This window comes from Diabrotica undecimpunctata, chromosome 4 (genome assembly GCF_040954645.1).
Source record: "Diabrotica undecimpunctata isolate CICGRU chromosome 4, icDiaUnde3, whole genome shotgun sequence".
NCBI classification, from domain to species: Eukaryota; Metazoa; Arthropoda; class Insecta; order Coleoptera; family Chrysomelidae; genus Diabrotica; species Diabrotica undecimpunctata.
Genome location: NC_092806.1, coordinates 90,864,430 through 90,881,971, shown reverse-complemented (window position 1 = coordinate 90,881,971; position 17,542 = coordinate 90,864,430). Strand labels below are relative to the sequence as shown.

Here is a 17,542-nt window from a genome sequence, read left to right as displayed (position 1 = left end):
AAGCTGCACAGTTGTCCATCCCATTGTACAAATGAAATGTCAATAAACAGTATCATATCCCAAAGTGGGACGAATCTTGCGCTGAAGTCATTAAAGACAGAATTAAGGCAACAAAACATTTCCAATCAACACCCAACTTACAAAATTATTAAATAGTGAAAAACAAATGTGCTATAGCTAGAAGACTCCTTAAAGAAAAAAGAAAGAATAATTTTAGGAATTTGCAGAAGGCCTTAATAGAAACTCTCCAATCAAGACAATATGGATCATTACTATTGTTACAAATTTTCAACAAATGCTTAAGTATAGGGACCATCCTGTTTGAATGGAAACAGTCATTAATAGTTCCAATTCTAAAACCTATGAAAGATAAACTCACTGCAACTAACTATCGGCCTATTGCCCTCACCTCTTGTGTTAAAGTTTTAGAATCAATAATTAAAAATAGGTTGGAATGGCTTATAGAAAATAAGGGAATCCTCAGACCATTGCAGCTAGGTTTTAGAAGGGGTAAAGGATGTTTAGAATGTCTATCCTGACATCTATATTCCAAAAATCATTTAGTAATAATGAATGTACAATAGGAATATTCTTGGATATCCTTTCAGCATATGATAATGTTAGTATTGACAAACTGTACTCTACATTAATACATTTGGATATATCATATGATTTAGCTAACCTCATATATGACTTTTTAAAATGCAGAGAACTGTTTGTCAAAGATAACTCTGGGTTAGTACATGGCCCAAATACCACTAGCACTGGACTCACCCAAGGATCATTATTAAGTCCAATGCTTTTCAACATAAATATAACCTACTCATTACACGATGTGTTCCCCAAAAATGCTAAAGTCATACAGTATGCTAACGATTTTGTAATTTTAGTCAAAGGAGTAAACGTTAAAAATATGATATCAAAAATAAACAAATATTTAGTCAATCTTGAGGCCTGGCTGGATAATGATAATTTGAACATCTCTGTGGTCAAATCTAAAGCTATCTTGTTTACAAAGGGTAATACCAAAATAATGCCTGGATATATCAGTTATAAGAGACAATATATAGAGTGGGTAGATAAAATTAAATACCTAGGAATGGTTTTACAGAAGAACCTTAAATGGAAGGCACAAATTAACCAGCTAGAAGTCAAAATAGGTAAAGCACTGAATGTAATGCGTACCTTGTGTGGAACATGGTGGGGCAGTGGCCCAAAAATAATAAAACTGATCCATGAAGCACTTATCTTAAGTGATTTGAACTATGGGAGTCAATTCCTATCTACATGTCCTAAATATATACTGAAGAAACTAGATCAGATGCACTATCAAAGTATCCGGATTATCACAGGATGCATGAAGTCAACTCCGATCCAAGCCTTGTTATCAAAGTTTGGAGAACTGCCATTAAAATACAGAAGAAAATGGCTCATAACAATATTTTTGCTGAAAAACTATTTTGCGTTGAAAGTAATAAAAACAACCCTGTCATTCAATCAATCGTTGAATTAGAAGCACTTTGTAATATGAATAATAAATACTGGAGAAATAAGGAAAAACCCATATTGATAGCAACTCTTAAAAAAATCCAACCTTATTTGGAGAACCTATATTCCAGTAAACTTCTTCCTCGTCATGAATATGAACTGGAACTACAACTTCAACCAATAGGAATTCTGAATAAGAACATTACAAAAAATGAATTCAACCTCATAAATTTTGTGAACTTAGTTAAAAAATTCCATTCATACAAAAAATTCTTTACAAATGGCTCAACGGACACAATGGGAAATGCGGGATTTGGAGCGTTTTCCACAGATATAAACTATTCATTTTCATCTAAACTACCCAATCATACTCAAATATGTACAGTAGAGGTAACCGCGATTAATCATGCAGTCTAAATTATACGGGAACAAAGTATCACAGAAGCCATTATCTTTTCTGACTCCAAAAGTGCACTACAAAAAATCAAAAAAATAGGGTTTTCTAAAGACACAGAACATATATCGTATTTAACGAAAAGAGGAATTATCCTAGCAAGGAACAATATCAAAATCTTACTAGTATGGATCCCAGGACACACTGGTGTTAGTGGAAACTACAAGGCTGACCAACTTGCCAATATAGGTCGTTCACTGACTATTCTCATGAATATCAAGCTACAGTTTTCAAATTTTACACCCTACTTAAAAAGAGAGACTTGATCTAACTGGGCAGCTGAATGGTACGAAGGATATGGCACAAGTAATTCATTCTATGTCAAAATTAATAAACGAATACACACACTACCATGGTTTAATAAATTTGCATATATCAGTACGAGACATCTATTTAGAATTGGAGTCAAAGATGATCCTTATTGCGAATGTGGCCAAGTAGGAGGCTTAAACCATATTTTATTAGAATGTCGCTTAACTCAAAACCCACACTTCGACTTGTATGCCGAATTAGCTAAAACTAAACTTTCTACTCCCATAAATATTTGTACAATCCTGCTACAAAAATTAATGAAAATACAATAAACACCTTAAGCAACTTTATTTCTACCTTCAATATTAAATAATAAACTACGATCTTCCTTCTTTCAGTCCTGGGTGCTTCTATTTTATCCGTCGGTAGCATTTCTGGTGTGTGCAAAGCTTGGAGGCTATCCCCAAGCGAGAAAAGTTTATACCTTTGTTGTGTTGTCTTACTAAAATTTTAGCCTAAGAAAAATATATAAAAAATACCGATACAAGTATACATGTAGAATAACCCAAAACAAACAAAGGATGAATATAAGTGTAGGTAGACACTGATTGCTGAAGCACGACAAAAAGTGTCTACCCTTGAAGTAACCTGGATAAATTGTCTAGGACATAGCCCAAAAAAGAGGAAGAACGCGTATAACTTCTGTTTAGAGATGGCTGCACGTCTAGTTTATTTTCTATTTTATGTATTTTATCAAAATCTACATTTCTGATTTTTTTCGGATTTTTTTGTCAGGTGCTCCACGTTCAAAAATCAAAAAAATGGTTTTTATTAGAGTTTTTTGGGGATTTTCTCCATTTCATAGACTTCAAAATAGATCAAATCAATTCTTTATAGGTTATTTATAATTTACAGTAATTGGGTCCATGAGGATATTTAAAAATTGAGTAAAATAACTTTAAACCCCCAAGAACTATGTTTTTCGGAGTTTTCAGGTGTTTTTGCGAATTTTGGCAGGGTTAATTATATTTTTTGAGATCAATATAACCTCAATAAATTTGTTAATGTTTACGTGTTATGAATCAAAAATAAGACTCATCCTCTCCCCCTACCCCCAAAAAAGACATTTTATTGCTTTTATTTATTTTTTTTTGTGAATTGCAAGCAATTTCAAAAAATCATACGCATAGCTAAGACTTTTACAAAACTTTGTGACATGTTTGACATGTTTGGCTAATGCACAACGGTCAGGGTGAAGTCGAGAATCACTTTTGAAGTGATTGAAATCACGTATTACACTACACAAAAGTGATTCTCGACTTCACCCTGACCGTTGTGCATTAGCCAAAGATGTCCATTCCACTGGTCATCTCATGGACTATACTAACACCACAATTCTCCACCGTGAGAACAATAAATCTAAAAGAGAGTTCATTGAAATGTCTTATATTTTCCTTAACGATTTCTCCATTAATGTTAAGAGTGACATCAAGAATCTAAGCGATATATACCACCTGTTACTTAAATCAGATACCAAGAACAACACTATATCACAGATTACTAACTTGACTGATATATCCATTAACAACTAACATACCTTTATAATTAATTTTCATTAACAAAAAATATATAACATTCCCTTGCTTTTCTTAGATACGTCTCAATAAGACTTAATAATACATGAACAATATAATATAATTAAATAAAGAAAATCAAAATAATATTTCCCTTTACTGGGATTTAAATTCATTCGTTTTTTACCAATGAACCTTAACGACATAAAGATTCATACGAATTAATAATGAAGTTGTCAGCGCTTGCGTTCTGGCTTAAACAGAACCTCACTTTTAACTATCTAAAAATCAAAAATTTAGTTATTGCCGACATTTCAAAGAATTGCCTCCTTTTAAATGTAGTTGCATTGGGTTTTTCGATTAACCTTGGGTAAGCCTTTACGTGTCAAGTTCGAAGCTACCATACATTTCAATCCTTATAAAAAAACTTTTTTTTGCACATAGTAACAAAAAACACCACTATGTTACTAGCAAAGTTTTTTAATATTCTAACTCTACAATTCTAAGTTACGGTAAGATCAATAATGTTTTAATAGATAATATATGGTAGCTAATTATAATTTATTCTCTTTCAGCCCTGAAGAAGCCAAATTAATTCTCTTTGGCGAAAACGTTCGGCGAAACAATTGATACACATTAGAGTATTTCTTGCAGATTTCCCCAATATATATATATATATATATATATATATATATATATATATATATATATATATATATATATATATATATATATATATATATGTTCGGAAAGATTTCCGCGGTTAGTACAATTAAACTTAGAGCTAAGATTAATATTATTATAAAAATTAATATTAAACTCACCAGTCTTCCGGCCTCGACCCGGTTCAACCCGGAAGACTGGTGAGTTTAATATTAATTTTTATAATAATATTAATCTTAGCTCTAAGTTTGATTGTACTAACCGCGGAAATCTTTCCGAACATATATATATATATATTAAACTTAGAGCTCTAAGTTTAATATATATATATATATATATATATATATATATATATATATATGTTTGGATAAATTTCCGCCGTCAGATGAATCAAAATTACTTAGTTCTCGGGAAGAACCGCGTTGAGAATTTATTACTCGACGTTTCGGCACCCATTTTGGAGCCATCACTCGAGACGTACCAGTATCGTGTTCTGTATAAATACAAGAACTGTCTCTCGGCACTGAGGTCTCAATCTGCCTACTCCTCAGTGTCGAGTGACAAAATTTTTCGCTTCTTAGAAACTCGAGTGAAATTCGAAGAAGCAAAAAATTCAATTCATTCCACCCGACGCAACTTAGATACAACAAATTCCCAACTTCTTAAAATTTACAATGACATCCACTATTTTAATATCCATCCATTATTATGGGACACTTTCGATCGTCTTTCTCACTAAAAAGCCCAACACATCTCTAACAACAAAACCCAAACCCAGAAACGCAAACTGGACCAACTTATCTCTCAACAAAATCCAAAGCCCATTTCGAATCAACAACCTTCTACTGTTGTCCGCAATTTCTCAGATATCCACATATCCGATTCAGCTACCAAAGCTCTATCAAAAGGCTTCAATTTTTCTGTCACACCTCTTTCAATCCCAACTGAGAAAATTATTTGTCAAACTGAAGAAGCTATTTCTCATCTTCCTTCCTACCAAGCCGAAGTTGCCAGACAAGATGTCGACAGAATTCTTCGTACTTCCAAACCCCCACCGTCAAATATCAGTCTTTCAGAAAGACGCGCCCTCAAAGAACTTTATAACAACCCTGACATTGTCATCCTTCCGGCCGAGAAAGGTAATGCCACCGTCATTCTTAACTCTTCTAATTATTTCGACAAAATGTTCGAATTTCTCAATTCCACAGAATACAAATGCGTCCCAAACGATACCACCACTTATCTAAAAGAAACGACCAAATCCGTCATAAATAAGTCTACTCTGCCTTCAGATATCAAAAAATCTCTTATACCCAGAGAAAAATCATCCCGAATTCCAAAGATATACAGACTTCCAAAAATCCATAAGCCCAATGTTCCCTTAAGACCCATCGTCAGTGCATACAACTGCCCCACTCAGAAATTGGCAAAAACATCCCGCTTTATCCTTACAACCATTAGCCGAAAAAGCTTCGTCTTTTGTCAAAAACTCTTTTCATTTTATTGATCTTCTGAAAAATATTTCTATTTCACCCTCAGATATACTAGTTAGTCTTGACATTGTTTCTTTGTGCACCAACATTCCCATTGATGAAACCATTTCCATCTTGGACTCTAAACATCAAATCCCCCAAGACACACTATCTCTTATAAAACACTAATATATACTTTTCATTCCAAAATCATTTCTGTCGTCAAATCAAAGGTGCCCCAATGGGATCTCCCCTCTCTCCCGTAATAGCTGATATTTTCATGGAACATTTCGAAACAGCAGCCCTGTCCTCATCAAATCTCAAACCCACCTGCTGCTTACGGTATGTTGATGACACTCTTGTCATTTGGCCTCATGGTAAAGACACATTAGATCTCTTCCTCTCCCACCTGAATGGAATACATCCTAGTATTCAATTCACGATGGAAGTTGAGTCTAAAGAGTCTTTGCCATTCCTTGATGTTCTTATTAAGAAAAACTTACCTCACAGTTTTTCCTATATCGTGTACCGGAAACCCACTCATACAAACCGATATCTTAATGCCCAGTCACATCATCACCCCGCCCAACTCAATTCAGTTGTCAACACTCTCATTTCTCGTTCCATAAGACTTAGCGATAACAATCATAGGTCATCCGAAATTAATTCAATAAGGCAAACACTCTTACAAAACGGATACCACAAAACTCAAATCAATAAGAGCATTCAAAAACATCTAAACCCCATTCCATCCAAAAAAGAAACCTTGCAGCCGAATCAACCCAAAATCTTTCTACCTTTTATTAAAGGTGTCACTGACAAGATTAGTAGAACTCTACTTCCTCTAAATATCAAAACCATCTTCACTACTCACTCCAAGTTGTCCAATCTTGTCAGATCCATAAAAGACCAAATCCCTAATGAAGACCATGGTGTCTACGAGATACCTTGTTCCAGTTGCCCACGTACATACATCGGACAGACAAATCGACGAATCCATAACCGTATTTACGAACATTCTATATCTGTCAAACATTCCGATACTACTTCAGCCCTAGCCCAACATCATATTCAAACAGGCCACAAAATAGATTTCGAAAAAGCAAAAACCATCTCCCCTATCCGCTCCTTAAAATCAAGAATCATTCGTGAAGCTATCGAAATCGAAAAATAGCCTAACAGCTTAAATACGCGCGACGACGCGAAACGATTGCCGGCAACATGGCGACCCCTGCTTCAGCGACCTCTCGTCCACACCACTCAGGCCACGTCAGTTCAGACCACGTCAGCGCATACCGTTCCCGCGCATACAGCGAGTATAAAAGTAGTCACACAGGGTAAGACCGGTTGTCACGCGACAGTGAGGAGTAGGCAGATTGAGACCTCAGTGCCGAGAGACACTTCTTGTATTTATACAGAACACGATACTGCTACGTCTAGAGTGAGGGGAGTAGGCAGATTGAGACCCCGAACTCGAACGGAACCGTATCACTCTTGATAATGGCTCCAAAATGGATGCCGAAACGTTGAGTAATAAATTCTCAACGCGGTTCTTTCCGAAAACTAAGTAATTTTCATAAATATATATACATATGTATATATATATATATATATATATATATATATATATATATATATCTACGGCATAAAGTGGACTCCGCCCATGTTAAAATTCAGGTTCAAGTGAGCTCCGTGGTCAAGTGGACACCGATATACGGAGCTCACTTGACCATTCCATAATATTGGCTCTGTCGATTCGTCAACATGTATAGTTTCATAATTTTTAAAAATTTTGTGGAGCCCTTAAGTACCCCTGTATCATGAATGTATATTGCATAGTTCACGTGTACATCTTATAGGGGTCGTTCAGATCTTTTTCACTGTATATTGGAACCATAGGTATATCGGTTTAAGTAAGCTCTGATAGTTTGGCAACTCTGCCATTAAGCTGTATACTTCTCGCGTATCGTCTGAACGGTTGATATGGACTCCTTATTTTTGTTATCGTTCATACGCATTACAGTGTGTAACAGATATGTATACTATTAACTACCTGTTTTTGGTAGGTACGTGCTTTTCTAAAAATAGCTTTATAGATACAAAAGGATTTCGTTACCAAATTGGATTTTTTTCATATGCGGAAATTTCCTAATGTATTTTGTTAACGTGAGTATGTCTTCATACGTTTTATTTAAGAATTCGATAAATAAGAACTTTTTTTATTTCATCCAATGTTTTATGATATCTTGTATACAGATTTTTATTATTTTATTTCTGGTTTTATCTGTGTACTACATATAATTCTGGATAGAAGGTTATCTCAAAATAAATATTTATTTGCTTAAATAGATATTTTTGTGTAAAAATGGATAGTAGTGCACAAAAAAGGGAAGAATGCTTAATTTATCTAACAAGAATTATACCACTTCACCCATATTACATACTTCTGAATGTTTTATCTTCTATTTAGGGGTAATATGTAGTCAATATAAGTGTAGCTAGTGTCAAATTTGCAATGATCTTTATAAGTAATAGCTTACTGACTGTACTTTAAATGTTGAGTTCAAATAAATAAACCTTGTCCCTTCAGAAAAGAGCGATTTGAATGGCAAAGTCAACGAAGAAAGTGTAATGAATCTTTTATCACCCCAGATTCACACAGGTTAACCGCTGTTTGCAGGAAAGAGTCTTCCTGGCAGATTTAAGGAAGATAACTACCATAAGGAAGTTCCTTTTGAGGGTTCAGATGGCGAGAAGCAGCTTATTTTTTTTGTATATCTTGCAGATGTGTTGATCTAGCCAGTTTTTCCTTGATTCTAGTCATAAAATGGGTTGTTATTCGTGGAGTGAATGTTACGAATCTAGACTTTGTTTCTTTTGTTCTCTAGCTACTTATCTTCGGATATTAGGTGGATTGATAACTACGATATTGTAAAGCTTATGTATGGATGAGAGTCTTAATATATGCTTAATTTGGCTGACTAATTTATAGCTAAATCTACGTGTCAAGTATGTATTGATGTCACCCATACAAGCTAGATATATCTGGCAGCAGAAGCATAGAGTTTAAGAGTCTACGTTTTAAGAGTGGAAGGATGTGCTTCCCGTTTTTAGCTGACAAGTTCGCGGAGAATACTATTTTTTTGGTTCTAGTTTGCCATTTAGTTTTAAACAAAGTTCTGTAAATTACAAAGTGTGTTTAATGATTTCATGACACTATTGGTTCAGGTACATGTTCAAATTTGTGAAAGCGTCTCTGTTAGGGACATTGAAGGAGCACACCTGACTTTTTCCAGGGTTTGGCTTAAAATTGATTTATAATCTATTTTTATTGTGTTTAAGATATGATTTAGATTTTTCTCCACTTCAGCAACAAAAGTTTGTGGTTCTGCAACAATAGATGTATCGTCTACATAATAAAAGTCCTAGTATTTACTGGAATGGGTTGTGTAAATATTATACAATGTAGGTGCCATTACGGTACCCCAAAGGAGACCGTTCTTCTACGTTCTCAATCTTCATCTTTTCTTACCATTGAGTGATACGGAAAATCTTCTGTTGTTCTATTACCTAAGGGGATATCACATAGATTTTGGAGAAATGTCCTTTAATTTAAGGTGTCGTAAGCAGAATTTAGATTGACAAATACCACTCCTCATGTCTGATATTTTTTATATCCGGCTTCGTTGTGTTGGGCAAGATTTAGTATGTGTGACGAACATGATCTATCCTGTCATATATAGCCACTTTTATCTTTAAATTTAAGTTTTCCTTCTATTATCGGTTTATATTAAGGATCATATGCAGAAGTATTGTGTATAGCTGAAAAAATAAATAGATATATTGGCCGATAGCTTTTGTGGTCGTGGGGGTTTTTGTCAGGTTTAAGCAAGGCAACAATTTTGTCTTTACTTTGCTTGTCTACAGACTTTGGATATTAGCCACTGTTGTATTTTTTAGTCCAAATTTTATAATTAGTTTAGTGTTTAGATCCTCAGTCAGGAGCCGTAATATTGTTCATAATATACGTGGATAGTGGATCCAAACTCAACATCGTTGAAAGGTTTCCTCAGCTGACTGGTTTTGTCCTCTCTTATTTTAAGTTTTTCTTTGCTTCTTTGCCGGCATTTATTATGTTTATTTCGTTATTTTCAGGGATTAGCTTAATACCAAATACCCTAGGTTTGGGCCCTCTATTTGCTTCCTGCAGTACAAATACGTCACATTTGTGTTAAGCGTATATGTCTGATAAGCTTAAGTAAAGTAGAGTGTGTGTATCTGTAGATATGTCCTTAATATTTATAGACATAAGTAGAATAGTTGGTCCTAAAAAGGACCGATTTGAAAAACATTATATTGAACGGGTGATTGAAGAATTAACCGATTAAATAATTATTCATTATCCAGAGTAAGAGTACGCTCGATTGCGGTGGTCTTATTGTAACTTCAAATTTCGTGAAGGCTTCTACTTTGAACTCCATAAAAATTTAAATTTTACATACTGTTACTTATAGACGATATTTCGAGTCAGATTTGTTTAGTAATAACTGTACTTATATAGTCTCTTTGTGAAAAGTAAATGAGCTTGTAATATCGGTTTACAACTCATATATGGATAAAAAGGAAATAAACAGGTTAAAATGTGACAACAAATTGCTATATAACAGTACGAGACAATATTCATATGCTGTGGCAAAATCATCATATTTGGGTTTCATGTTTCAATTATCATATTTACATTGATATTTATGTGGCAATCAGCTGTAAAAGTTATTGCCTTTTTTTTCTGTCGTATCATATTTTAGCATATCATATTTTGAGTGAAATTGATCCTAAATTCGTCTAATAATATTAAGTTTTTAAAACAGCTGTGTTTTTATGCTCATTCGTTTACCTTTTGTAAACCAGTCTGTGTAAATATAAGGGATTTATATAATCTTTTCATTTCGTTTCATAATTATAGTTCTCTTGCTTCCATTTTCTATATTTTCTATATAAAGATCATCGTCATCGTATAGTCAGAACGCAACAAGATTCTATTGCGTTTTTGAAAATACAGCCACGTAAATGGCGTTTTTAAAATTTATGTCAATATTTCTGAAGTGCTTTTTCTAGGATAATTTTTTTAAGCCTAGTTCGTTTGATTATATGTAATTGATTTGATAGTCCACAACAGATAAGTATTGATTGTAGGTAGGATAGCAGGTGTTGATAAATATGATGGGTCGGTAGATAGTCTCATTATTCCTAAATCTGACCATATGTTACCTCCCCCTTCATTTGTGGAAGGCCTAAGGACATTTTTTCTCTTGGGGCATTCTCCCAATTTAACTTGGCAATGCAGTTATTATAGAGTCTTTGGATAAAGCCAGCGCAACTTTAGTATTGAGATTTAGTTTCTTGTACGACGTTGCTATCTTTATATATGTGTTTGATCTTGGAATTAGTTCTGTTCGGTATTGGTTAGTACTCGGACCTCTGTAAGTCGGAAAATACCTCTGATGGCTTTTCTAGCAATCCTGGTCTAATTAATACGTTCTCGTCACGTCTCCACATATGAGCACTGGTTTGCTCACTATTTTATATACCCTAATTTTAGGGATTCGAATTAGACTTCTGGATTTAAAAGAGGGTTATAATATATACATATACATCAGTTAGCTACCTGAATATTTCCTTTTATTTCTTATGTAACAACGTTACCTACGATATCTAAGACGCTGCAATCTTTCAAAATTATATGGCTTTATTGTTCCGTTATGCCCTAATCTAGATCCTCTCTTTTGTATGTTAAAGAACATTTATTTGATTTTCTCATTAGTGACTATTAGACCGCTTTTTTTGCTGCTACTAGCATTATTTTATAGCATTCTATTATTTAATTTATGGATTAAATCCGGATAGCAAATAGATATTCTTCACTTTCTCAGAGAAATAATATTCTAACATACAAAATCCTATTAAATTGTCAAAACCTTCCTTGCACATTCTATTCACTTATGAGGAGCAGCAGCAATATCAGTACCATAATAATGCGTATAGTTCTGGACTGGCTAATTGTTGGATAATGAGAAGCATGAGTGTAGCAGTTTTAATGTTTTCGGGACTGCTACCTGGTATCGGGGAGCAGAATTATCATTACCGAGTTATATACCGAGAATATAGGAATTATTGTCTGAACTTTATTATTATTAAACAACAATATATTCCCTAGTAAAATAATCATGAATTTACAGTAAGAAAAATTTTTGAACGTTGGTTATGAAAACATCATGTACATACCACCTGGTTCACTATGTCGATATCCAGCAAAATCCCTGTAATAATGATACGGGAAACCAAAGATGAAAATATGCTCCAAGAAACTCTGTGTTATAAAACAGTCGAATAAAATACAGATTCTCAATTCAAATAGTCAAAAAATTAATGAACAGCTTACTAAAATAGAAATAACGCCTATTTAAGAAGTACTCCATTAACGGCCCAAGGGACAAAGCACTCATAGCATATGCTAATGATATATATCTCATAACTCTAATAAGAAACTCTCCCGTCCAAAAACTTCAATAAAGTGAAGACAGCACGAAAAATGTTTCACTTAAAATCAACGAAATGAAAACCAAATACAAGCGAATCAACAAAAGAGACCAATTCAATAAATCTCAATAAAATATTAAAGTTAACAACTACAATTTTGAAAATATGAAACACTTTAAATATCTTAGATAAATAATCGTGGTTAATAAAAAAACGGGTGTGGCAGTCCAGTGGGACTGCCGGTAGAAGTTATACTTCTATACACGCGTTCGCCGTTACAAATTTATATGGGAGTCAATCTACACAATCATTACATATTTAATGCTATAGGTAAGAGAGAGCAGAAAGAGAAAAATAATTAGGTATATAGGTATATGGTGCATCGTTTGCTGTATATAAACATTTGACCTTTAATAGGAGTATAGTAAATGAAGGATTGTATCAATATTTTAATGAAAATATATATTTTTATTTTCATATATGTATAAAAGGAGTTGAATGCAAAAAAATTTTTTTACGCATACTCTGCAGTAAAATGCATTGTTTATTTTGTTATTAATATAAAAATTACAATACAATACACTGCAACATAATTCAATATAATAATACAATACAAATTAAAATGCAATATTCATAAGTATTTAAAACTGCCAATATACATAACTTACTTTACGAAGATAAAAATAAAAAACCAACAACTCGGACTATGTTGTAAATTTTCATTTAATTTTAAAATTTAGCATTTTTACGTATATTACATATATTTAATAACATTAACGTGAGGTTTTTAAATATTTCAAAAATAAAAAAGGAAATTCATATTGGGATTCGAACTCACGTACACCAGCGTATGAACCAAACACGTAAAAGATTTGCGAATTAGGCATGATACTAACGGATTTCAAAAATGACAGTTGTCTGTCATACAGTGATTATTTTGAAATGCAAAAGCCTAAAATAATTATGAACATTTAATAAATAATACAAAACATATCACATAAATAATAATATTAATATATATTATATTATATAAGTATATAACATTATATAATATATTTAGGTATAATATTAAATATATATACAAAAGGAACATTTTTATTCCCGAGGTAGGAAGATAGAGAAAATATATCTTATATCTCCCTCTTACTCATTATCTTACATATGTAATGGTTTCACAGATTCACTCCCGTGCAAATTTCCAACGCCGACCGTGCGTATAGAAGTATAACTTCAATAATGCCACTAAAGAATCACAGAGCATAATTCAAACTTTAGACCTATTTTAATACATGGATGCGAATCATGGACAAAATAGGAAAGAACTACGAATATATGAAAGAAAAATAATAAAAAAAATGTTTTAACCTCATTATCATATCGCTTACCAATCCGTATAGAATAAGAACATATACTGAATAAAGAAAGCTCTTATACCGATATTGTTCAGGAAAATAAATCGCTTAAGGTAGATCGGACACATGCATAGACGTCAAGATGTCAAACTTGTAAAACTGGTATGGAAGGAAGTTAGCACAGAAGAATGCCACTTGGGCGTCTCAGTATGCAATGGAGAGAAAACTTCCAATCATATCTCAAAAAATTAACATTTCGTTTGATTACAGATTCGTGGAAAATCGACCAACTTGGAGAAAAGTTAGCGAAGACTCACCTAATGTTATAGCGCTACGTAATGATGATGATAAAGAGAAAGGAGAAACAGTGACAAAAAGCAACAAAAATGGACTAATGGAGCAAAGCTGCTTCAAAATCTAGATTGGAATGGATTGAAATGAAAGTATAAGAAATACAATGGATGAAGGGGATTCACTTATGAGGGGCAGAAGCAATATCAGTACTATAATAAGGCGTATAGTCCTGGACTGGCTAATCGTTGGATAATAGGAGACATGAGTGTAGCAGTTTTAATGTTTTCTAGACTGCTACCTGGGATCGGGGAGCAGAGATATCAGTACCAAGTCAAGGCATATAGGAATTGTTGCTTGAACTTTAATATTATTAAATAGCACTATATTTCCTAGCAAAATCGTCATGACTTTACAGTAAGACAAATATTCGAACGTTGGTTATGGAAACGTTAAGGACATACCACCGAGTTCCCTATGTCGATATTCCGCAAAATTTTTGTAATAATGATAACCGAACCAAAAAAACAGAGATTAAAATAGGCGCCAAGAAACTGTGTTATAAAACAGTCGAATAAATACAGATTCTCGATTTAAATATTCAAAAAATTTATGAACAGCTTACTAAAATAGAAATAACGCATATTTAAGATGCAATCCATTAATGGACCAAGGTACAAAGCACTCCAAGCATATGCTAATGATATTGATTTCATAAGAAACTCTCTCCCGTCCGCAAACGACATTAACAAAGTGAAGAGAGTACGAAAAATGTTTCACTTAAAATCAACAAAATAAAAACCAAATACAAGCGAATCAAAAGAAAAGAGCAATTCAATACATCTAGATAAAATAATAAAGTCAACAACTTCAATTTCGTAAGTATGGAATACTTTAAATATCTTAGATCAATAATCACGGTTAATAATAATGTCACTAAAAAAATACAGAGCATAATTCTTCTAAAAATTTTTAACCTCATTATTATATCACTACAAATCCGTATAGAATAAGAACATATTATACTGAATAAAGAAAGCTCTTATAACGATATTGTTCAGGAAAATAAATCGCTTGAGATGTCAAACTTGTAAAACTGGTATGGAAGAAACTAAGCACAGAAGAATGCCACTTGGGTGTCTCAGTATACAATGGAGAGAAAACATCCAATCATATCTTAGAAAATTAACATTTCATTGAAGATTCGTGGAAAATCAATCAACTTGGAAAAAAGTTGTAGTTAGCGAAGACCCACCCAGTGTTGTAGCGTTACGTAATGATTACAATAAAGAAAAAAAAGAAACAGTGACAAAAAGCAACAAAAATGGACTAATGGAGCACAGCTGCTTCAAAATCTTGATAAGAAATAAAAGAAAAAAGGTAAAAAAAAGTAGTAATTAAAAAATGAGAGAGGTACCTTGTGGACAACATGTGCTTAATTAGGAACGAATTGAGATAAATAATCAAGACGACAAAGAACATTTTAAATTGATAAATCTATACGATTTTTAACAATGCATATTTATAGGTCATTTTCAGAGCCAACGTGCTAATTGTATGTAAAATGAAACTTTTTAAGGTTTTTAATGTTTGTATGAAAGATAAAACCGTATGAAACATGACCGTGAAATTTATATACCAATCTATAAATCTCTTTTAAAAGAATACTGACACCTATACATTATCACAATACTACATATTATAATACTAAGAAGTCTGTTATTTTAATCTAACAATAGGCTTTATAATTTACGAGAGATTTAATTTAATGTATTTAAAATTTTCCAGGATCCGGTATTGTAATAAGAAACAAAATTTCACTACAAGGCATGAAAGCGTGTTAAATTTGACTTTAGATATTCTTTTTCAGATTTAAAGATTTTGTCTTTCTTCCCAAGACTTTTCTTCCCTCTACTCTTCCTTGCATGATGACGCGTAGAAGAGAGTATTGATCGTTTCGAACTATGTGTTTCGAATGCCTTTAATTTGTTTACAGATTTGGCTTTCAGGGTCCAAGCTTCTACCCCAAAAAAGCAGTTGCGACCATACATAACATTCGACGATCTAAATCTAATAACCATACTCAATTTCTTATTTGTAAACATTGACTTTTATCTGTTTAGTTTAGTCCTATCTTTTTGCTTTATCTGTTAATGATTTATATAAGAATTTGTAAATCATCTATATTTTCTGTCATAATTGGGGTTTAGTATGCAAATTTTTTGTTATTAATGATGCTCACTCCATTCCTTACTTCTTTCCCATAGTGTCTCCTAAAATATTAGTTGGGAGTACACATTAAATAATTGTGGTGACATTTCACATCACAACACAGACACATCTCTGGCTGACTCCTTTTTGAATTTCTGCTTGATTTGTCTCATCTTTCACCCGCATGACCGCTGTTTGATTTATGTAGATTTTTTATTAAATTAATATCTTGGTATCTAGGTTTATGTGTTTTAATGCATGTATGGGCTTACCAGGTTGAACTGTGTCAAATACTTTTGAAAATCTATATTAGATAAGAATACGCTTTCATTATAATCTCTGCATTTTTGTAATAGTACCACCATTGCGCACAATTCCTCTTTTGTTCCCAATCCACCTCTAAATCCAAACTATGTGTTGTCCAATTGTTCTTCACATTTTGTATTGACAGACGATTTAATGTTGTTATTAACCGGATGACATTTATGACTTTTATTAAATTTTGATAATCGTTACAAATCAAGTCTTTTAGTGACATATTATTCTTTTAATTTTTACTTCTCATTTAATGTCTATATTTTGTTAGTTATTTTTAGAGTAAATATATGATGACTAAAAACGAATTGATCAAGAGTAGTGAATCGATGCCAAGAGCCGCTATTCTATGAAGCTACCCTTCACGACGCCATCTTGTGGCGCTAGTTCCGTGACGCTCACCTCAGCATTTTACTGTAGAGAGAAAAAGTAATACAATGCCAGTATAGAAGCTTTGTTTTAAAAATATGCCATAAGGAAAGATATAAAAGTATTCTTGTCATTATATTATATTGCATACTGTATTATTAACAAAATTTTTCATAATACATTCTGATATACGCTTTCTCTTGCCGCTAACGAACAGAAGTTTTTATTAACTTTTCGGTAATATAATTATGTAGGTATTTATATTTTTAACTTCTTACCATAATGCTAGAGTACAAAAGTAGTTATACTCTACTGTATTTTTTTCGTGGGGTTTCTATTTTTTAAATGTGTGATGGATTCTTGTATTTCAGTTCGTACGATTTGCGTTAATTAATTTAATGATATTTTTGGAGTTACAAGTGTATACTCAGTTTCTGTTGTTCCGTTGATTTATCTGAGATATGTTATTCATTCTTCTCTAGGGATGTACTTAATCTCAATTAATTCTTTGATTTGGTTTTTGCCCTCTTTCACATCTGTTTCAAACCCTCCGGCACACTTTTA

General features: G+C 32.9%; 1 protein-coding gene across 4 annotated transcripts in view; it reads right to left on the bottom strand.

The window, feature by feature from the left end:
* Positions 1-17,542, bottom strand: part of LOC140439760 (peroxidase-like) — a 489,498-nt gene that overhangs the window by 277,035 nt on the left and 194,921 nt on the right. The gene's annotated exons all lie outside the window — the stretch shown is intronic.